Source organism: Maylandia zebra, linkage group LG5 (assembly GCF_041146795.1).
Source record: "Maylandia zebra isolate NMK-2024a linkage group LG5, Mzebra_GT3a, whole genome shotgun sequence".
NCBI lineage: Eukaryota > Metazoa > Chordata > Actinopteri > Cichliformes > Cichlidae > Maylandia > Maylandia zebra.
In genome coordinates, this window is record NC_135171.1 from 8703412 (window position 1) to 8726821 (window position 23410).

At 40.2% G+C, this 23410-nt stretch overlaps 1 protein-coding gene across 5 annotated transcripts in view; it reads right to left on the minus strand.

Moving 5' to 3' along the window:
- Positions 1–16455, minus strand: part of sox13 (SRY-box transcription factor 13) — a 51927-nt gene extending 35472 nt beyond the window's left edge. The window contains exon 1 of one of the 5 annotated variants that reach the window (XM_076883687.1): positions 16135–16455. The gene's annotated coding sequence lies outside the window, so the exon portion shown is untranslated. Of the gene's footprint in view, positions 1–6167; positions 6247–10093; positions 10220–16134 lie in introns of those variants that run through there. The other 4 variants (XM_024802634.2, XM_024802638.2, XM_024802635.2 and 1 more) reach the window with 4 other exon arrangements.
- Between the last annotated feature and the right edge of the window lie 6955 nt (positions 16456–23410).

A 23410-nucleotide genomic window follows, 5' to 3' on the forward strand; every position in this document is an offset into this window, starting at 1 on the left:
TTTCATCCTCAAGCTTCACTGTGTTTATGCTATGCTAACATAGCTGTGTAGCTAGCCACCATGTAGCACATGTAGCTAATTTCCTGCTAACTTCTAACTCAGTTAAATTGAATAACTTCTGTTTTCATGGATGCCTGGATGTTAGACTTAATTGTTACACCTGGTGAAGCAGCAACGCTGATCATTTTATTACAGATGAAAGAATTTAGACAGCTTTTTACTCTCAGTGTTTGTTTGACTTCAGGATCTGAAGCAGACGGAGTTTTGGACCCAGATTCCTCTTGACTACAGTAGCCATAATGTTCCGACAATCCATCAAGAGGTGTGGCTTTGTAGCTTACCAAAGTCATACTAAAACATTTTTTGACAGATTTTTGAGAGCCCAACCAGAATTCATACATAAGGCACACCAGATTATAAGGTACACTGTCGATTTTTGAGAAAATTAAAGGATTTTAAGTGTGCTTTATTGTCCGAAAAATACAAAAGTACAAATAATCTCCAGTCAATGAGAATATGTCATCTTTGTTTTTATTGTATTGTTCCTCTAAGTCAACAAGTCAACACTCATTCTAAATGAGACATATTAAAAACTATGTATTTTCCCCAGAATAGTACATGATGCCTTTCTCCACAATACAGTTTAGTTTTTATAGGGCTGGGCCATATCATACCTTTCACGGTAATACCGGTATAATGTTGGGCAACGATAAGAAAATGAAATATCGCGATAGAATATGGATAAAATGCGCATGCGCAGTGCCTTTGTTTTCATACGCACATGGTGGAAAAAGCATGGTGGCGACGGAGAATGAGAAGGGCGAAAGCGGCTTTCGTCCATCAGATACACAACAAAGCACTATTTTTGGTAGAGCATGCTAGCGGGCTGTCGTTATTACCGTGTTTTTTGGAAAATACGGCACACTTCTGAAAATCAACAGTGCCCCTTATAATCCCGTGCGCCTTATGTATGAATTCTGGTTGTGTTTACTGACCTCGAAATGATTTTATGTGGTACACGGCACTCGAAAATCTGTCAAATGTTTCAGTACAACTTTGCTAAGCTACGAACCCACACCGCTTGATGGATTGTCGGAGCATTACGGCTATTGTAGGCAGCAGCCTCGCGGAGTGATACGTACTGTGCTTCAACATAATATTACCGTATTAAACAAGTTGTATAAAGTTGTGGAGTTGTAAAGTATTTTGTCTAGTGTCAATTATATCATCAGTTATATCATTATCGCAAATTTTCAAATGTATATCGTGATAAATATTTTTGGTCATATCGACCTGTTCTAAGTGTTTACATGACTTAGCGATCAGAGGGTTAACACATATTACCTCCTTCTATTGTTGTTGTTATGGTCAACTGTAACCCATGCCATCTTAACCAAATATAGAGCTGAATAACTAGTTTTTGCAGTTCCCATCACAAGCTCCCCATACAAATCCTAACATCAGTAAGATGGAAACATTAGTGGGACAGCTGCTTTCTTAGTAAATGGGCACCATCACCTCAAAGCAAGAGGACAAAGACGTGCACGTGAGGTTAACCGTAGATAAAGTGTGTAGAAGGGGACAGCATAACATCTACCAAAGTAGGGTTAAAATGTGACTTGGAGTCGAAAGTGCTTTGATTCATAGTGACATCACAATTTTAGCTGACTATACTGTAAAATAAATGTTGGTTGCCCAATGCGGCAGCTATATTCAAGCAGTACCAACTGCACATGAAATTCCCTGGGAAAATGGAGGCTCAAGTGTGCAACCAAAACAGGAAGAGGATTGTGCTTTTCACAGGTAAATGAAATCACGGACAGTTGGAAAACCATAATAACTGAGCAAACTCTGGTTGCAAAAGCCTGAAGCAGGAGTAAACCTTAGTTTGGCTTGATCTGAGACTTAAGGCTTCAAAACCTACATTTAGTTTATTTCTATTAGATCAGCAAGTAAAAGAGTCTGTCTCCTCATCAGCCCGACAATAGAGGACGGAGATATCGTCTTTGCTAATAACCATCACATTGATTTTATGGACATTTCTTTAACAAGAGATGGGCGGTTCTAAATATCAAGGCCTGGTTTGCATGCTGCAGAAAAACAAGCTAACTCAACATCAGTTAGTTACTCTAATACTCCACACAATGAAGTATGCATTTTAATTAGATGGGTTTAACATAGACGTTACCAGAATACTAAGAGACAAGTTAAGATCATCTTTCAGTCCCGATGTATGATCGGCTAGCTTAGATAAGGCGTGCCCCTTTGTTTTCCTGCACCGATGAGCTCAGAATAGTAGAAAAATAAATGCCTTACTTACTAGGTGATTAAAGTAAATTCACATCTCTTAAAAATGCATTCATCTCAAAAGCCATGATGTATTCTCTCCATCTTTTCTGGTTTTATCAGTAAAAAGTTGTGATATCTTATCAAACTGCTGCCCTGGTATCAGGACCTGCATAATGCTGAAATTTTGCATGTCAGCATTTGTCCATCTGTCACATAGGTGTTTTTATTTGTAACTTATAATAATACATTTACATAGAGTTTGAATAACTGATTAGCACCTATAAATGAGTTCACCCAAACTGAGTCATCTGCAGATCTTCAGCAACGCTGCTTCTGCTTTTGTTTCCTTCCTCCCTAAAAAAAATTATCTGTATCTGCTGAAGGTTTAACAAGGACTTAGACTGAACACGCACTGCGTATGAGTCAACACAGACCACAAAGATGTGCTTAGTTTCTTCAGCAAAACCACTAAGACTTTTGTCTGTCGTCAAGAGATCAGGGACAACTGCTTGATTTCAAAAGCAGTCCCATTTCAGTCCTTCTTATTAATACAGGAATGAGTCAGGCTTTGTCTTAAGCTCTGTGTGGTATTTGTCAAACAGCTTCAGTCTATCTCTGATAAGAACAATCAAGAATTTACATTTAAAGATGAATATTACTAACCCCTGACATCGCTCATTAAAGGAATCGTTTTGACTTTGCATCCTACCTTGGTTTGCATACTACTGTCTTCTGTTCGTTTTCATCTGTTCTATTGAGTGACGGTGTAAGGGGTTGTGGTTTCTCTTATTCATCTTGTTGCGGTGTGGCTGACTTTCAGCAGAACTGATAAGCACAAGCTTTTTGTGTTTCTCTTTTAACAAGGTAGAAGCAACCACAGCCAACACTGGTGTACTCCAAAATAAAAGTTTGGGTATTTGTTGCCACACAAAGTCCCAATTTACTGCACTTTGTTACAATTTACAACATACAGTCCGTGTATTTGACTGCTAAACTAAAGCAGACTGATGCAGAATGGAATTACTTTCTCATCTTTGTCAGATAGAGCAGCATGCGCGAATACAGACAAATGCATGCCATCAATTTAATTTCTCTTTTCCAACAGAAGCAGCACAACTGTGAGGGTTTTACAAGCACAGAAAAACAGCGCGGGGAGGTGAAGAGGGAAAAAAAAGACTTTTAAGGCAATATTGAAAAGATTCAGCTCAACAATCTTCCCAGTCAACAGGTACGTGAGGCGAGGTAAGAGCACAGTTTAAAGTTCACAGGCTCTCCAGACAGCAGCTGCTGTGCTGCTTCAATGCGCTGCTTTCAAGCACGGATTGTTTGTGATTCTCAGCAGAATTAAGTGTTTCAGTGTCCAAAACACTAAAAAAGGACAAATCCATTAGTAGTTGTCCATATATGTAAAAGAAATAGATAAAATAAACATAAGACTTATGTGTCTGTGTTTGTCTGTTTTTATATGGAATATAAAAATATTCCACAGTACTACTAATCATGGTAACACCACTGTACTGAAATATATCAGCCGTGACAGTGATGCCTATATGTTCTTACAGCATGCACCTCCATAGTGTATTTGGCTGAAAGTTAACATTTGTAGAATATTGACTAGAGTAGAGCTGACCTTTGCCTATATGTGCTTCAATGGAAAATTATGGAAGAAAAGAAAGAAAAAAATGAGAAAATAGTAATTAAAATAATTAAAAGTTGTGATTGAAAACTACACTAAAAAATAGCGTTGTGTCGTAGTCTTTTTTGGCAATGGGATGACTTAAATCACTCAAGTGTAGAGAGGTGGACGCAGTCTGCAGCAAGAACTGTGCAAACACAGGAAACTGTACTACTAGTTACAGTATTAACAAATCCATGTTATACACTTTATGTAATTGTATTATAAAGCATTTCACTTTGAAATGTCACTGTCATCAGTACAGGTATACTGTGATGCTCCTACCACAATACCCTGTCTTTTTTAATACAGCCAGAGCTCTCTTGCAAATGAGGTTTTATTCAAATCATATGGCCAACAAAAAAATGGATTAAAATAGAATTCGTTGTCACCGACTAAAATACTCCAAGTATACAAATTTGAAACTGATCTCGCTACACAGTGTACTCCATTCAGTGACAGTATAATGCACGCTTCTATTGTTTGTTTGTTTTTTCAAAATTTGCAGATGATACATGTACTTTTTTTCATTTTCTACAACATTTAAATGCATGATTTACTAGGTTTTCTATAATATGGTACATTTTACACATTGATGCAAAGTCTATGCATTCGTTTTCCACTACAGCCATCCATATGAAAATACTCCAGAGTGATAAAAAAGTAAGTCTGAGTAACATTTAGAGTTAACTCAGTTGTTAACTTTATGTGACTGTATGTCTCCAGTACACTAACATCAACGTCAAACACATCTAACCCGTCCTCTGTGTTTAAATCCTGCTTAATACGCTTCATAATGTGCTCTCTCTATGACCACTGCCTCTCTCTTTCTCAAAAGCTTTCTAAATAAGATGTATAAATAGGCTGATGACACAACCGTGCCCTTCACAAAGACACCGAGGAGAGAGAAAAGAGAGGAGAACAGGACTCTGGCTTTAGTCACAGCCCCTTTTATTCTCCTGCTTTTCAGAAGCACAGGTTAAAAAGCAGCCATCTTTCTTTTCATGTCTCACTCTCGTCCCTCTTTCTCCCTCTCTCTCGCTCCCTTTTCTCTCTTCCCGTTGCGTTCACCGAAACAGGTCGTCTATTGTGGCGGCTAGCGAAAGGCTACTGTGGCATTTATCAGAGGAGGAGGAGGAGGTGGTGGTGTGGTGAGTGGGGAGAGAGAAGACAAAACACACTCCCAATAAAGAGATAGAACAAGAGAAGGAGAAGAAAGGATGTGTATGAAGGCCACTTTTTTTCTCCTCTTCCTTCACAAAGCCCCTCCACCCCCATTCCCTTTTCCACCCCCTGCTCCTTCAGGCTAGCTCAGACAAAGGAGGCCCGACTCTCACAATGTGCTCTCTCTCCTTTAGCCTGGCACACTTTATATCCTCACTCCATTTACTGCTTCTTGAGAGCACCCACATGTACATAACGTGTGTGTGTGTGTGTGTGTGTGTGTGTGTGTGTGTGTGTGTGTGTGTGTGTGTGTGTGTGTGTGTGTGTGTGTGTGTGCATGTTTTCAGGAGTTTCTAATGGTCATGGTGGTAGCAGTAGTGGGGGGGAGAGGGGGGGTCTATATTTGCAGAGGGTCTCATAGACCAAGAGGCCAGGACTCTGAGACGTTACTATGGCAACGCCTTTGAGCAGTAGGAGCACAACAGGTGATTCTGCTGAGGGACTGTTTGTTTCGGCACTGGCAAACTGCAGGAGGTCTTTGCTGCGTGTGTGTGCGCGCGCACACGCGAGTGCATATGTGTGCTTCAGCTTCACAAGTACAGCTGCGTATGCAACAACTTAGTGCCATAGATCTTAACCAGCTCCAATAAGCTGGAGATCATGTCTGAAGTAGCTGGCTGACCGCCGTAATGACACAGTCCGCCTCGCTACGCACACAGACCCAGCCCATGGCCCTGACTACACAGCACATACATCAAGATAGTGCCTGAAAATAGGAATACACAACAGAAGCTCTACATAAAAATCACAATATGCCCCACTGCCTCTTATGTTAGGGCTTACAGAGAAATCCATTCACATAGAGAGGCCTGTTCAAGAAGGAGAAAGAGAGATGAAAGCAGGAGAACAGAAAGCAGTAGGGGAGCTCTAGATATTCTACAGTCAGGATATGCACTTTCTGGCCATTTTGTTAGGTACACCTGTTCAACTGCTTGCTAGGCTACATGTCTAATCAGCTAATTGCACGGTAGCAACTCACAAATGTAGACACAATCAAGACGCCCTGTTGAAGTTCAGGCTGTACATCAGGATGTCGTAAAAACTGGAGTTCTACTGGGATTTTGCCACACAGAATGATCTGAAAAACAGAAAGTGGGAGAGCATGCCTTGTTGATGTCAGAGCAGAATGGCCAGACTGCTTCGAGCTGACCTCAAATTACCACTTGTTACAACCAAAAAGCATCTCTGAGCGCACAACAGGTCAAACCTTGAAGCAGATGGGCAACAGCAGCAGAAGACCTCGTCGGATGCCACTTCCGCCTGCTACAAACAGGAAAACTGAGGCTACGATTCATACGGACTCATCAAAATTGCACAACAGGAGACTGGAAACACACAGCCTTGATTTCTGCTGCAACATAACAGATTTGGAATTTGTCAACAAGAACAAGAAAATGGATCCATCCTGCCCTGTATCAAAGGTTCAGACTGGTGCTGGTGGAGTAGTGATATTTTCCTGGCACACTTTGGGGGCCCATTTGTACGAGTTCAGGGTTGTTTAAATGCCTACCTGAGCAGTGTTGCTTAGGATGTCCATTTATGTCCACTACCTATCTTACGATGGCTGCTTCCACCAGTATAATGTGCTACAACATTTTCACTGGCCTCCATAGTCACCAGATCTCAATGCAATGCACCACGTTTGACAAAAGGGGTCCAACCTGACACAAGCAAAGTATACCTAATAAAGTGACCAGTGAGCATATACCGTGTGTAAAGCAACTACGACTTATAGTTTAATAATAAGTGTAAAAGCAATCTTGGGGCTGAGCTTGACTGAGTACTACCAGCTGCCTGCACTCAGTAACTAGCTGCCTACAACACCATGTTTTATATAGCAAAAGTTTTCACTTGCTCAAATACACTGAAAGAGTTTTTGATCTGATGCGGCATCATAGATGGCAGCGATACAAAGACATTAATAAAACCGTTATGGTGCGTTCACACTACGGTAAAAGTTTGGTTGGATTTACATACAAAACGGCTTGGTGATATGGAGTAAAATAGTTACTAAGGTAAGGTTAGCAGGTCTTCATTATCACAATATAATGTAATAACAAACATGTAGTCACAGCCACAAATCAATAGTCAATGTTTGTTTGTTTTTTAAAACCCAACTGTCTGATGTTTTGTTAACCCATCCATCCACTCTGACCTCCACCCCGTGCAGACCCTTCTTCTTATCTGCATTAACCACAAAAAATGTGGTCATTCGACTTTTGGGGAGAAAATGAAAAGGTTCTTTTCATTCCTTTTTCTTAGATTCAGTAACAGCGTGCTTATCTCCTGGGCTGCCAGATGACAGAGAAGAAAGAAGAGCCCAGGTAGAAAAATGGATTTGCTGCCTTTCCTATTAGATGTGCAGAAACAGCTAAAGGTTAACTTTAGGCTGACAAACAGGACTGAACACTTTTTGCCAAGCAGATTATTTTTGAGAGGGTAAGCTTGTGTTTTTCCACGCTTTTCGTTTTGTGAATGAATAAGGTGAAGAAAGCCAAAAATCAGCAGTTGATGGAATCTGCCAGCAATTACTGTGTTATCGTTTTTAATTCCTTTGTTTCACGGAGCTCTGCTGTTTTCACAACTGCTCTGACTCAGGCCCGCTTTTGCACCGGCTGACATGCTCTTTCAACGCCACAAACACACACACTGTACTTTACTGTGGCACACACCTGTGCTGCTGCTGTAAATACTCACTAGAGCACTAAATGCATACGAATCCACAGCTGAAAATAGTCCCAAGACAAGTGCACTATTTCCTGCTGTTTGTGCCCAGCTGTTTTAATTACAGAGCCTTTTTTTAAAAAAAAGAAAAAAAACAACTTTAAATGCTTTTTTCCCCCAATTTTGACTACTTCTAGTTAAATACTATTGCTGACTAATGAAGTAGCTTAAAGAGTAAACTAAATATAGCTCTAGGATTTGAAAAGAAAGCTGACCATTCTTTCCAGTTAGCAGGCATCTTTTGTTTTTGGAGGTGACGGGCTGATAAGGTGCTTCAATGCCACATACAGAAATTTATCTGGGTGGTTTTGCCTTCAATTGTGTTAAACTTCAGGCTGCGATAAAACTGAAAGAAAGTGAACAAGAATTAAAACATGGAAAACTAAATCCTTATCTCATCTCAAAGGAACAGCAGTAAGAACAGCAAAGGTTTGGTGTTCGGAGGATGACGGTGTCCACTGCTGTAACTCGGCTTCGCTTCTCTCTTTATTTTGCAGAGATACAACAGCTTGGATGCATGTGAGCGCATGATTTTAGACAAGTTATCGCGCTCAGCTGTGGAGAGTGGGAGATAAAAGCCAGAAGAGTGTCTCCTGCATTACCGACGATGTGTGTCTGCGCCCCTATGCCCCCTCTTTCATTTAACATTAATACAATCTAATGTTACCCCACAAATGATAAGTCATCAAAGAAGTTCAATGCAGCGGAGGAGCGCTGGCCTGTTTTCCATGCTACACATACACCACAAACTCAAATACGCAACTAACTTCTAGCAAACCGGCACATAATGGCCTACTGTCGCTTTAGATTTCATTGATTTTTAAAAAGGAAATGCAAATCATGCTGGTGGAGCTGTTGCGGAGCAAACAAACGGTCTCTGGTCATTTGCAAATGGCACTATAGACCCACACACACACACACACAACAAACAACAAACAGGTATACAGTTTTGTGTCCTGAATTTTTTTTTTGAAAATTTAGGTTTCACATAACAACAGAGCAGCGTTGTGCAGGAGAAAGTCATGTAAATGAACCAGGAAACCGGTGTGTTTTTATTTGTGTGTGCAGGGCTCGTCTATCAATAGAGTGTTTGTGAATTCTCTCAGAAATAAACAAATCGGCTGGAAAAAGGGTGGGAACAAGCCGATTATACCTTTATCTTTAACCGTGGCAAACAAAAACAGACGTATGTCCATGTGCACTTCTCTGATAGCCATGCAAATCTGTTGGTTAATTCTGAGAAAGCAGTAAAAGGCGCTGAAACGTAATTTAATAAGGCCTTTATGTCACTCAGCAGCAAAAAAAATGAATAAACTGTCAGCGAACCTGATCAGTGCAGGCATTAATGCTATCTATTAAGCCAATAATAACCTCTTTAACGCACTTTTATCTTGATGAGAGTGGCACAAAATCCACTCATCATCATGTTTATTCCTTTTTTGTTCTTTGTACGTTCTTCAAATTAAGGGGCACGAAAAAGTCTACATAAACCTGCTCATTCACGTCCCGCATGCCAAACAATAGAGAGCCGTTATGCGACGAGCATTATGGGAACAAGAGAGACAAAAGAAAAACTCGCTGCATACTTTCCAACAAAAGCCTCCCTCTCCAGCGCAACATTCAGCCAAACACACCTAAGTCCTGTAGGAGCTTGTATTCTGACATTGCGTGCTGAATGAACACACGTGCATGCAATGCAGGCGTGGAGAGGAAAAGTTCAGAAAACTTTTTTTCCCTCTCTCCTTGTTGTGTGTTTTTCTTAAGGGATTAGAAAGTGATCAAAAGTAGCATGAGAAACACGGCGCAGGGGCCAGCGTTCGAGAAGGGTTCCGTTCTTTCTTCTTCGGAGATGATTTACAGCTGTTGATAAATAGCCTGCTGTGGTTTCGCCCCCCTCCTCTGGCTTTACGGCGCGTTTTTATGGGCTTATGACAGCATTCACGGATGGGTGAGCGCACATTCAAAGCACAGCTGGCAGAATGTAAATGAATGACATGCCAGGGGTACAGCAATCCCGTCGATATATTTTAAAAAGATAAACAAAACAAGTGTAATGTGAAGCTTTTAGTGATTAGATGCTTCAACCGTGCAATCAGATATAGGCCTGCAAGACAGTCAACCGCGAGGACACAGTGAGTTTGGTAAAAGAAGGCTTTGCCGAGGTTGAAGCAGGTATCTTACCTTGAAGGTGTGTGCAGATGTACACAGCAGGGTGTGTGTGTGCGCGGCTGCAGTATCTCTGAAAGTGGCCCATCACCAGTGTAAGACTTGTGTTTTATCACCCGCCCAGGATGAGTCTTCCTGTGTGTGTGTGTGTGTGTGTGTTTCCTCTCAAGTGTGTACAGTTATCTTTCTTTTCTTTCCTGTACCAAGGCAACAGGTGGAAAGTGTCTTTAAAAAGTCCTCTGAAGAGTGATGAGCGATGTTAAGATGAAGCAAAGGCATTCAACCAACCTCTCCACCTTTGTGTTTCCTTCACAAAGACATGACTTCTAACATCTCCACCTGAGATCCTTCCATCTCCACTTTTAATTACTGCACTCTCTCACCCCGTTTGCTTCAGAGATAACAGAAATGAATACAAGGAGCACCTTGAAACTTCTCCGTTCATCCGCTCTATCAAAAGCTCCCTCTCTTCGGCACGTGTGCTCGACGCACCACACTTTGGTCTTTGTGATAGTGATGTACAGAATCATTAAAGACTACATGTTCACGGGTCACGATGGCTTAACGCGAGGAAAAAGAGGCTGTTAGATAATGCAAAAAAGCCCATTGTGAGGCACAGAAGCTGACTGCGATATCACGTTCCTATCAGGGACATGGTGAAGAATTAACCAGAATAATCACACTTTATAAAAGCCAAGCACCTTCGTCACCAGAGAAGCCTGAACACAGGCAGGAATTTACACAGTGTGATCTTAAACAGAAATATTTCATCAAATTAAGCTGAATATCTAAGCACTGTTTTTACCAGAAAAAAAAACAGTTTTTTTAGATATTCAGCATATTTTCATTTAAGAAAAACAGCAAATAGCATCAACAGCGCCATCGATTAATCAAATAATCCAAATGCACTCAAAAACAATTCACTGAACATGATTTAAAGCATTGCAAGAGTTGATTAACTTGTTGCCACAAAACACAACAAAGCAAAGTTATTACTGATCTTGGTGACTGACACCTAATATGTCACAGTTTACCTACTTTTTTATGAGTCTCTTCTAACTGCATTCAACAGATGTTTCCTTTAGGCAGGCACCAGGCGGGAGAGCTTTTGAACACGCAGCCATTAAACTGGTCTGCACATTATTTCTGCACGAGGAGCCAAATTACTTTTGCTCAATTTAACTTTTTGTTTTTGCAGACCAAAAGATAAGTCAGTGAGACGTTTTACGGGAGATACACCTATACACAAGTCAGGTGCAGTAAGAGTAAAAGTGGGTAATAAGAAACTGAAGCGCAGGTCTGAGAGGCTAGCCTTGACTCAGAAAATAATAATAATATTAATAGTAATACTAATAAACTTCATGTATGTAGCACCTTTTAAAAACAAAGAAAAAAGGGCTTTACAAGATAAGACAGAAAAAAAGGCAAATAAGACATCTAAGAGTAGATGAAGGTGGGACATTAGGTATAGTGTTGCCATTACATAGTTTGTCCAACAGTGGGCAGCGATGACGCCATAAAATACTGCGATTTGAACGGATTTTTGTCAAAATTAAAAGGTAGATATTATTTTGTTTTTATAACAATCAGCTGGCTGAATTTCTTTTCTAATAATGTTCTATAAACACAACACATGATTTTATATGTTTTAAGGGATTGTTAAACGTTGGCTTTGCAGAAGTATCAATATAAGTACAAGTCTCTAAACTCTATCACATGTGAACTTATTACCACAGTAATTAATTGATATTATAATTAAAGAGTAATTAATTAATTAATTAATTAATATTATAATAATTATTAATATTATGTTAATAAAATGATAATAACTACAAATACAAATTTTTCGATATCTAACTGTGAATATTTTTTTTTTATTTAAATTGTTTGAAAATGTTTTCTTACATTTAAAGCTGTCATATTTTAGCCAGCCAACATGCAAAAGTAGGGAAAGCAGTAAATCATCACATCAGAGATCAGAAAACATGCAACTTTTTTGAATATATAGTTAAATCAGTGTTAAGTCAGGTAAACTTTACTATCAAAGAGCTGTTTTGTTGTTTTTTTTTTAACAATTTCTGACCAAAAGAAATCTCAAACATGATTGGGCCTTATTATGAACCTGCTGCCCACATAAAAAAAACCCTTTCAACATTACTAATAGGTGTGAATAATTTAAATCTTTTACCACATATAACAATAGTACAGCAGGCTGGAGGAATATTTTGAATAATACTGTTTATGAAAAAAATGTTTTAACTGTTTACTTTTTCAGGTTTATTTGCCAAAGTAAACAAATTCTTTATTGTCATTTTGCATTTTTGTAAAACAAAACTCTTTCAACGCCAATCTTTTTCACAGCAGCATATGGAATAAATAAAATAAAAAGAATGAAAAGGACTTAGGCACTACTAAACTGGCTATCGCTAAGTTGTCTTTGTTGGAATTGTGTATGACTGCTCATTACTAATTAATAGAAACATGTAAAAGCGAGAGTCTATCCATCCATTTTCTTCCAACTGAGGTCTTAGAGGAAGAGGCAAGTTACACCTTGAACAAGTGACCAGGCTAACGCAGGGCTAACACACAGACAACCAAGTTCCAGAAAAGGGGAGAAGGCAGAGTACCCATGCAGGTACAGGGAGAACATGCAAACTCTACACAGAAGGGTCCATCTGCCTGCTGGAGTTGAACCCAAGACTTTCTTGATGTGAGGCAGCAGTGCTAAACACTGCAAAACTTCTACCACAGTTCTAAAATGTTTGTCTGTAACTATCCTCTGCAGGGCGCTTTGAATCTGATTAGCTTTAATATATTGTACACAGTTTAAAGTATCACACACCACAAGGGACTGTTGTTCTGTGCTATGACACAATATTTTTTTAATGTGATGAAGAATGTAAAGAACCACTTAACCCCCTCAGGCTCAAATTAAACTTTTTGTTGCTAATGCACAACTAAGTCCTGCAGTGGTACTTCTGAGTAAAAAAACTCATAAAATATGTATGTGGGGTAATCAGGTTGTTAGTTTTTAACTGTTGCAAATCGGCAATGCCTGCCTTGAGAGGGTTAAAGGAATAATTTTTTTTTTTTAAATATTCATTTCTACTTTTTATCTAGAGATGGACAAAACAGCCACATTCAGGACCAGCTGCAGGTTCAAGACTCCTGGGTTAAATAATGATTCAGCTGATCGACTGTCGACTATACTACACTATGTTATTCATTTTTAAATCTCATTGTCCAAATTCTTTGCACATGAAAACTAATTTAATTTGTTCAGTTTGGAGGTTTAACCCTCAGGAAGATGGATTAACAGCAAAAATTTAAAGCACAGTGAGCTGATGTGATACAATGATATGACTCTGTCACCGTATATTTAATTTCTAGGTTGCTGCACAATATAAGTGAAGTCCTTATGCCGACCCGTCTGAAGAGTCGGACAGACAACATGCTTATACTGTCGCTCAAGCGGCAGAGTGATGTAGTGATGTATGTAGCGCTCATGCTTGTTGCGATTCTTCCAAAAGAGAAAATGCAGTGATGGTGGGGTTTTTTGATTGGCTTGGCCTCACACTGCGCTAAAGGACAGGCTGAGGAACACACGCACACACACACACAGACACACCATTATTCTCCATTGTGCTGTTTATCTGTGGACTCCTGGTTCAATAGGATTCAGAGAACAATGTCCAGAGGATACAAGAGGTCAGGAGGAAAGACGAGGAAAAAACTTAGTCTGCTCTGCTGCCCTGATGGAGACATCCAATGCATAGGAAGTGGTGCACACACACACACACACACACACACACACACACACACACACACACACACACACACACACACACACACACACACACACACACACTGGACTGGAGCGCACAAATTTCAAGTCTAAAAAATTGGTACAAACAATGACCCACTAACAGTAGATTTATTGTAAACACGCCTGCTTACAACAATTTGTTATCACGCTTCACAGGAAGACCAAGTGTGGATGTGAATTCATAAACTTTAATCTTCTTTACTGTGCCCAGTATAAATTAAACCCACAAAAACCTACTGACATCTCTTTTCAATCATGACAAGCCCAATCTTTCACAAACACCTACAGGACAGCAGCAAGTGCAACAATGACAACAACAACGTTTTAGAGAACATCTGATGCTTAGCTCCATTTATGGTACAATATTGATAAATGAGCCCAAACTGTGGCTACAGTTGCTTTCACAATTAACTGATTCATTAGTTGGTCGATAACACGCCCATTAAAAAAACCCAGGAGTCCAAGGTTGACATCGCTTTTCTGGCCTAACAAGGATCCAAAACTGCCAAGCATGAGAGCGCAAAGTAACAAACTGTCAGGTATTAGAAGCAGCTAATGTTCTCCCTTTCACAGTCAGCTTGAACAACCAAACTCTGATTACATCAGTTTGTTCCTGATTCTTTATAACGTTACCTTTCATTTGTGGTTTGCCATGTAGGTGGAAATTTCTAGTAAACAAAGGAAACAAATGTAAACTTCACTCCACCCCTATAACTTTATTCTTATTATAAAACAGTGGTAACTACTTTGAGCAGTGCTAGCACATGAACTTAGCAGACACCTGTTTGCTAATTAGAAAGCAATATATGACGAGGCTGTGGCATGAGACACGACAGTGCTCGGGCCAGCGAACAAAGCACGAGTGAAGGTGCAGGTCACCTTTCCCCCAGCATGAACCCGTTCACCTGGGAAGACAAAGCTCCAAAAGAGAAGGTGGGGCCGGTGGAGGGATAGGGAGGGGGTGGAGGTGAAGGGTGAAAAACCAGTCCTCGAGGTTATGTGTGTGTGTGTGTGTGTGTGTGTGTGTGTGTGTGTGTGTGTGTGTGTGTGTGTGTGTGTCAGAAAGAGAGAGGAGAGCAGGAGTACATTGCTGCTGACAAGCAGACTCTTTACATCTGCATTGCTTGGTTCTGTTGTCCACCGCAGAGATTGAAAGATAGTGTGTGTGTGTGTGTGTGTGTGTGTGTGTGTGTGTGTGTGTGTGTGTGTGTGTGTGTGTGTGTGTGTGTGCAGTAAGCTAAAGGATATGAAGATGCAGCATTAAACTAGCCTCCAAAAAAGAAAGAAAAGAAAAAGAAATGAAGGGCAGCAGGGGGTGAGAAGATGGGACTGAAGAGTGAAAGAGGACAGAAAGGAGATTGACAGAAAGAAAGGTCAGGGACTCCCCACTGATGGACAGCTTTGTATGCAACCAGCCACTGTAAAGACGAGCACACACACTCACACTCCTTCCTTCCACACACTTTGTACTCGGCACTGAGATGTCACCTCTGAACTGTTCCCAGACCTGTGAACCGTTTCCCACCTTGCTAATGCCTGACCCTTTTAACATGCTGAGAACCCCTGAACATACTTAAAGGAGCCTAAGGTGTCACCTCTGACATCACTGACCCTCAGGGCTCCACTGCTTTACAGACCAGACCGCTGCAACACAGTGCCACTGCTTCCCACCCCACAGCTTTATAAAAAGATATTTCTATGCTGGCAAAATTTCACAGTACAACAAGGAGAACTTTCCTCACTCTGAAACTTAATGAAGTTCTAATTATTCACTGCCATACTTCAGTGGATCAGCTAAAAATGGGGCTTTATGGAGAAAAGAAGGGTGTTGAAGTCTTTGCTAAAACGTTGACACCTGTGCCTATTCTCGGTGAACCTGCTGATATCCGCTCATTTGCATCTGCCAACAGAACTGACATCATCCCCATCACCCCATCATCATCATCATAATAATAATTTCCCACACCACTCGATAATTGTGTAGCGGTGCAGTGAGGTCGAGAGCAGCGCTCATTTTTCCACATAATTATGCATTAAAGTCAAAAGTCAAAAGAAAGCGTAAATGGAGAAGCTGGTGCAAGTTAGACTAAATGGGAATGTTGGGAAAGTTAGAGGTTGATGGATGAGGTGGAATTCCGACTGATCTGAGTTTGGGAAGTTCCTTCCCAAGTTCTTATTAACGACAGTGGTTAATATTTCCACGAAGAGTGACCATCAAGCTTCCACTCACCAGTCCCGGTGCGCCCTGCGCTCTCCACCAGAGAGACAGGAGGGGGGGATAAACTTCCGTCCTCCTCCTCTTCCTCCCCCGCTTTAATTGCTCACCGCATGCAAAGCACGGTGGTTTGGGACAGACGCTTCTCCGCACGAACTTGTCCTCCCGGTCCTTCGGAGTGGAGAGAGCCGGCTGCTGTTTGTGGTAAGATGACGGTGAGGAGTGAGAGGCAGGCGGAACACTGCTGCGATGCGTAAATGTTTTTGGAGACGGGGAGCGCGCACACTCACTCACTCACTCACTCCCGGTGACTTTCTGTTTGCTTGTCTGGGTTTCCAACTCTCACCGTCCCCAGCGCCCTGCAGCTCACCTCCCACTTAAAGGGAGAGGGACTAATTTCCAGGTGGCGGCTGTGAGAACACTTACACACACACACACACGAGTGTATCAAGGGAGAGAGAGTCGATAATCTGTTACTGGCTCCCGTGTCTATTGAAACGCACATTGACTACACTGTAAATGACTATTGATTGGAGAGACCTCACCAACTGACGGCCTCTTCTCTCCCTCTTAGATCCATAACCAATCCAATAAGCAAGACTTGATAGCAAAGATACCGGCAGGGTCGTTTAACTTTACAAGTACATATAAAATAAATAAATAAATAAAGAGAGAGAATGCAGTTAGTAGTCATTTTCATTACAAGCTAATCTGTTATCAGTGATTAGTTGGTCGCTCTTTAAAATGTCATGAGATTACAGAGCGTGTAAAGTTGCGCTTTCAAACGTCTTCGGGACTGAGTAAAGATTATTAGAAGGGGGAGGGGTGATCATGAGTGAGCCTGGGTTGATTCAAAGAGTGATCTTTGTTGACAGAGGCTTTCTTTATTCAGCGCTGTGCCATACTGCAAAATTTGGTATTGAGCCAATACCAAATAAATGCCACAAAAATGCCACTAAATGCCGATATCACACGTTTTAAACACTGTGATTTTTTTTAAATGTGTCAGACAAGCAATGAATAAAATAGATCTGACAGTCAAAACAAAAAACACGACACAAAAGTGTTTGTTTCTGAGTGTTTGTTTGAGGTGTGTTTTTTTTTAATAAATACATGAATAAAAAAATATTTAACAGAATTCAGAGGTCTGCTACTGAATTTAAAGTATTGATACTTTGCCACCATTGATCTGATACTTATATCAATATTTTAGTATTGGTATCAATACTGTCGATATTCAGTTCGATTTGACCGCTTGTCATTTTTAAAATTTCCACCTTTTGATCAAAGAAGTCTGTCATGCTTAACAAGTGTGGTGTAAAACTATTCCTATATTTTTTTTTTCAGGGCTTTTCCCCACTCCATGTACAATATCCTGTAAATCTGGGACTCATTTGACTCTTAGAACTGAAGAAGCTTCTCGGATGAGAGGTTTAACGTCTTCAAGCAACTTAAAGAAGTCCAGACACTTTTCTTTCTAAGCTCCTTAGAATATCCTCTAAAAGTATGCTAACAGTAAAGTGCAAATACTTTTGGTGGGTGCTGTATGTATCCACTATTTGAAACACTTTCTACCTCTTAGCTCACTAGACACTGTCTCTTAGTCAGTCACACTTTTAAGACTAAAAAACAAACAAACAATTAAATGAATGAGAGGTAAAACTTGAGGGGGTAGGGACAAATAAGTAAATACTTCTGCCTACTCCTTTTCAAACAAATAATGGAATAATACTTTGTAATGATTGTGAAGGCACATGTTTGAAATGTTTGAAATAAAAATGAACTGAACTGAACTGAACACTACTTGCCATGTGTTGAATGAAACTGTACACCTTCAGCGTCTCTTTTTATGCGTGATGAAGAAAAAAAAAACAGGAGTTTGACTCCTATCCAGATCACTTTTTTTAAAAAAAAAACAAAAAAACTTTAGGGTAAGTAAGGGTTTTGCAACAAAATCACGCTCAGCAGTGACAACATAAAGAATAACCCAATGACTGAGGGCAGAAAAAACAAGAATAAATCATAGTGATGGAAGTTTAAAAGTGAAGAACAGAAGTGTTAGCTGTGTTCAGCTGTTACCATACACGGCTGGTTTGTTTTACACAGCAGGAGCACAACTACATTACAAATATCCAGGTAAAATGCTGGATTTAAAATTTAGCAGATTTCTTGTAAACATTGCTGCAAGCTAACAGCAATTACCTTGTCTCTTGCTAGCAGTGTTAGCTGCATCAAGCAGGGATAATTCTTTATCAGCGGGCACAGCATTTACTCCTCAACGTTTGCTTGAAAGTCTTAGTTTTCAGCTCTGAGGTTTGTGTGTTTATTTTGTTTGTTGGTAGTAGTTTTAATAAATACATTCTTTCAGATTAAGGTAGGAGTATATAATGCTAGCAGTAAGCTAGCAGTATAAACTACCAGTAAACTAGCAGTTTAAAACAGCAGTATATAAAGTTAGCAATAAGATAGCAGAATAAGATTAAACTAACAATGTTACAAAGGTTACACGTCCATGTCCATGCCAGCACCAGCAGATGCTGTTTATTTCAGACAGAAACATGTCGAACCCCTCAATGTCTGCACATTGAAAGGTGGCATTAAGTAGGTGCGCAGTGGGTTACAGTGTGACGCTTACTGTCCAAGCATCAGTATGTGATGACTTCGGAGTGAGGACAAATCAGTATTTGTAGAATAGAATAGAATAGAATAGAATTCAACTTTATTGTCATTGCACATGCACAGGTACAGGGCAACGAAATGCAGGGCAGAAAAACACACATTGAAATAAAAGATAAAAGCCTAAAAGTCCTGTGATATATGCTAGCACCGCCTCCCTCCAATGAACTGGAAGCACTCGTGTAGTAGTTAAGTATTTACTGATATATAAGTTAAAATTACATTATGCTTTTTTTATAGTTATGCCTCTGTCAGTGCGCCCCAGGGCAGCTGTGGCTACAATGTAGCTTGCCATTGCCAGTGTGTGAATGTGTGTGTGAATGGGTGAATGACTGAATGTAGTGTAAAGCGCTTTGGGGTCCTTAGGGACTGAGTAAAGCGCTATACAAATGCAGGCCATTTACCATTTATGATTAGTTACAACACACGTTTTTGGATAGGTGGAGATTCTCTACTGTGTCACCTACCAGTCTACCAGACTTTATTAACGTGTAGCAGGGGCACTGGCCTTTGCCTCACATAAATTCAAACATTTTTGGACGTAACACACACAACAGCATCTTAGTCTCGCACCATTTCACTGTAACTTCAGGCTAGTTCAAAAACGCTCCGGTTCCTTTCACTGAGAAACACTTTGCCGCTGAAAACAATCCAGGTAGCAATTTGCATCTCCCAGAGAATGCATTTAAGAATCCAATGAGTTTTAAATGATCACAGTTTATATTGGACACACTGTGGCTGGCTCCAAGAACATTCTTCTTCCTCTGCCTCTGATGAAGATTATATAAATTAACTTATCTTTCAACCATCATATGCAAATCTTGTGTTTGAGCAGTGCTTTTTTTGTACTGTCCTTTAATTGTGAAAAGTTGTCATCAGTCCGTATTTCCCATGTGATGGTGAACAGCCAAGCCTGCCATGACTGAAAGACATGAATGTGGTTATGCTCTACAGTAATGTTATCTTATTGTATCTGTGTGGCTAACTGTGACAGTGTTGTAGGTAAAGAAGCAAGAATCAAGCCAACATCACATAAGTGCGAGTAAAGAAGTGAAGACCTCATATGAAGAAAGAATGAAAGGTAAAGAAGGAAAGAAGGACTCTCTGAGGTCATGGGAGTGCACACAGTGAGGAGCAGATAAAAGGAGGTGCGGCTCTGTGGGGACAGAAAGAGGGAGAGAGAAACAGAAAGAAAGCGAGAGAATGAAAGAGAGGGAGAGAATGAGGTAGAGAGAGGTTGGCTGTGCATTGGGGAAGCTGATGTGCCATTTCTAATCCCTCCTGTTCGTGGCTTTGTGCCGTGGCCCAGCAGGAAGTGGGAGCTGGGCAGACAACAATTAACAAAAGAGCTGTGAAGAATACAATTAGCCATCAATGGCCAACCACGGGCCTTTGTGCCTGTCACCATGGAGACGGCACAACACCACTATACCCAGATTACAAAACCCTTTTCTACACTTCTCTTTTTTCTCTCTCCATCTCCCCTTCTCTCCTGTAGCCTTTTCACTTTCCCTGCACTTTATTCTTCCGCTTTTTAACCATTGTCCAGCGTTTCTCTTTAGTTTTTTGTGTATTATGTACAGATATTATATGTCCCGCTATATAAGTGGACACGTGCATCCTTTATCTGTGTCATCTGGCTACTTGAAATTGAAGCACTTACTAATCATTTTTCCTAAAGTTCAGCTGACCTGTCAGCATCAATGTAGGCTAATATCATTCAACGATCCTCAACAGTGTCGCAACACCTCACTTTATGTAGTAAAGCTTTCAGAGACATCGTGAATTGAGGCGAAACCACACTCAAAGAATCCTGAATGGAAATCTATGGGAGATTTCTGCAACAGCAAAGACTGCAAATGAAGTATGATATGACTTTTAAGTGTAGTCTTTTTGAGAGTTGGCAGTCATTATGGATTTTCAAATGGCAAATGGGCTTTATCAAATAAGTAATCATGAAAGCCAATTTTGATTGTTGTATACTCTCTAGAATACCTGGATAATACAGCGGATAGTTGGATTGTTAAGCGTGTATGTTCTGGATAGCTTTCTGCTCAGGCTATAGAGTTAACAGCTCTTTATTTGTGTATGACAACCTAAGCTAAGTCTCTTCTTCCATGTGATTTTTCGGGCAGCAGTGTTTATTAAAGCCAAGCATCTATGTTTTAGATCCAAATCTGCAGCTACTCTATTCCATGAACATATGTGGGTCCACGTCTAACACAACAGCTTCCATACTGTGTAGGAAAATTTCCGTCTTCAGTTGGTTGCAGTGAGTAGCGGACTACCAGTTTCCTGAGGTACGTTCCTGAGACGCCTCTCTGTCTCCGGTTCCATCCGAAGTGTCTCATCATCAATTTGATTTTGTTCCTTGTTTGGGGATGTGGTTCCAGCCAACCATCAAACTGAAATGATTTGTGACCGTCGTCATAACAGCCCGTGGGGTAATCCACCTTTGCCACCATTTATCTGCCGAGTTTCCGAAAAATCAGACTCGCACGGGTAAACAAACTGGCTGGAGCAGATAAATGTGCACAGTGATTAGATCAGTATTCCAGGATGAAGATCCATCGCCGTTCCAAGGGCAAATTTCCACATTTTCCTTTAGTTGGACTTAAAAACAAATATTGCAAGTCATGCTTAAAAATTGTGTATTTGTGATGGCTGCTGGGAGCTTGTCAAATATAAAACTTTTGCATTTTGCCTCATCTAACTCTTAAACTATTTTTGTACATGTACTTTGAGCAACTGGTGTGGTCTGCCTTGTCTCTCATGTAGCTTACAGCAGGAGTTTGTCCACCTTATGAATTCTCATTACTGTAAACGCTCTGGTTTGGGCAGGGGTATGATGACTGGATATGAAGCAGGAAGGCTGCAGTTCCTTGAGGTTATCTCAAAGGTCAGTCACATGTTAAAATGCAAAATAGCAAAAAAATTAAAACTCTGAAGTGGTTTTTTAATGGTTTAAAGTTGGGGATGTGTCTGCTTTGACTCACGGGAATGCTGACACAAGAAGCTGCTACTGGTTTGTGCTGCCATTCAGCATCAGCAACGAATGGCAGCACAATTGTTTTGGTTCTTCCTTGATTTACTTTGATGATTTGTTTTCTTTTGTCTTGCTTTTAACTTGCTGTCTTCTTCTACTCTCCCATCCAGGTCGCCGGACACGCCGCTCCGGTGTCAGCGCAGAGCAGACACACTTTGCTCCCCCTCCTTTTGTGTTTAGATGTTGCGCCGTCACGTGACGTGACTTAGATGCTTTTGGGGTTGTTAAGTTGTTTACATATTATTTATATTTTTTCCAGTTGTTGTTTTTGTTGTTGAGAACTTTTTATCTGTAATTTTTGTATTTTAGTTTCTCAACAGTACTTGCTTGATCTAATTTGCTTATTGGTTTGCTGCACTTTTTATTTAAGATTTAAGAAAAAAAAGATAAAGCAAGTTCTATTTAATTATAAACTTTGTCCTAATTATATCCTAGTTTTAACTATTTAATAATAAAAAAGGAAACATACAAAACACTTAAGGTCATGAAAATTAATTGAGACTTAGCAAATCAATGAGGCATGCACTTTATTTGTTGAAAAGTATCGGTATCGTTGATATTTGCCGGTATTTACTTGGTATCGGATCGATACCAAAATAAGCAGTATCGCAAACCACAAGATTCTGTTCATCTGGACGTAGTGTTTTCAGTGGGAAAAATGTTTCCTCACTCATCCAAGTGACTTCTGCCTAATTTCACCTCCTCACTACGTACGACTCTGGATACTGTAGCTCCTGTGAAAACTAAGGTCTCTAATCAGAAGTACCTGACTCCGTGGTATAATTCTCAAACACGTACCCTAAAGCAGATGACTCGTAAGCTGGAGAGGAAATGGCGTGTCACAAATTTAGAGGATCCTCATTTAGCCTGGAGAAATAGTTTGTTGCTTTATAAGAAAGGCCTCCGCAAAGCAAGAACATCTTACTATTCATCACTGATTGAAGAAAATAAGAACAACCCCAGGTTTCTCTTCAGCACTGTAGCCAGGCTGACAAACAGTCAGAGCTCTTTTGAGCCAACCATCCCTTTAACGTTAACTAGTAATGACTTCATGAACTTCTTCACAAATAAAATTTTAATCATTAGAGAAAAAATTACCAATAATCATCCCACAGATGTAATATTATCTAGAGCTACTCTTGATGTTAAGTTAGACTCTTTTTCTCCAATTGATCTTTCTGAGTTAACTTCAATAATTACTTCCTCCAAACCATCAACGTGTCTTTTAGACCCCATTCCTACAAAACTGCTCAAAGAAGTCCTGCCATTAATTAATTCTTCGATCTTAAATATGATCAACCTATCTCTAATGATCGGCTATGTACCACAGGCCTTCAAGCTGGCTGTAGTTAAACCTTTACTCAAAAAGCATCTCTAGACCCAGCAGTCTTAGCTAATTATAGGCCAATCTCCAACCTTCCTTTCATATCAAAAATCCTTGAAAGAGTAGTTGTCAAACAGCTAACAGATCATCTGCAGAGGAATGGTTTATTTGAACAGTTTCAGTCAGGTTTCAGAGCTCATCACAGCACAGAAACAGCTTTAGTGAAGGTTACAACTGTCGCCAAA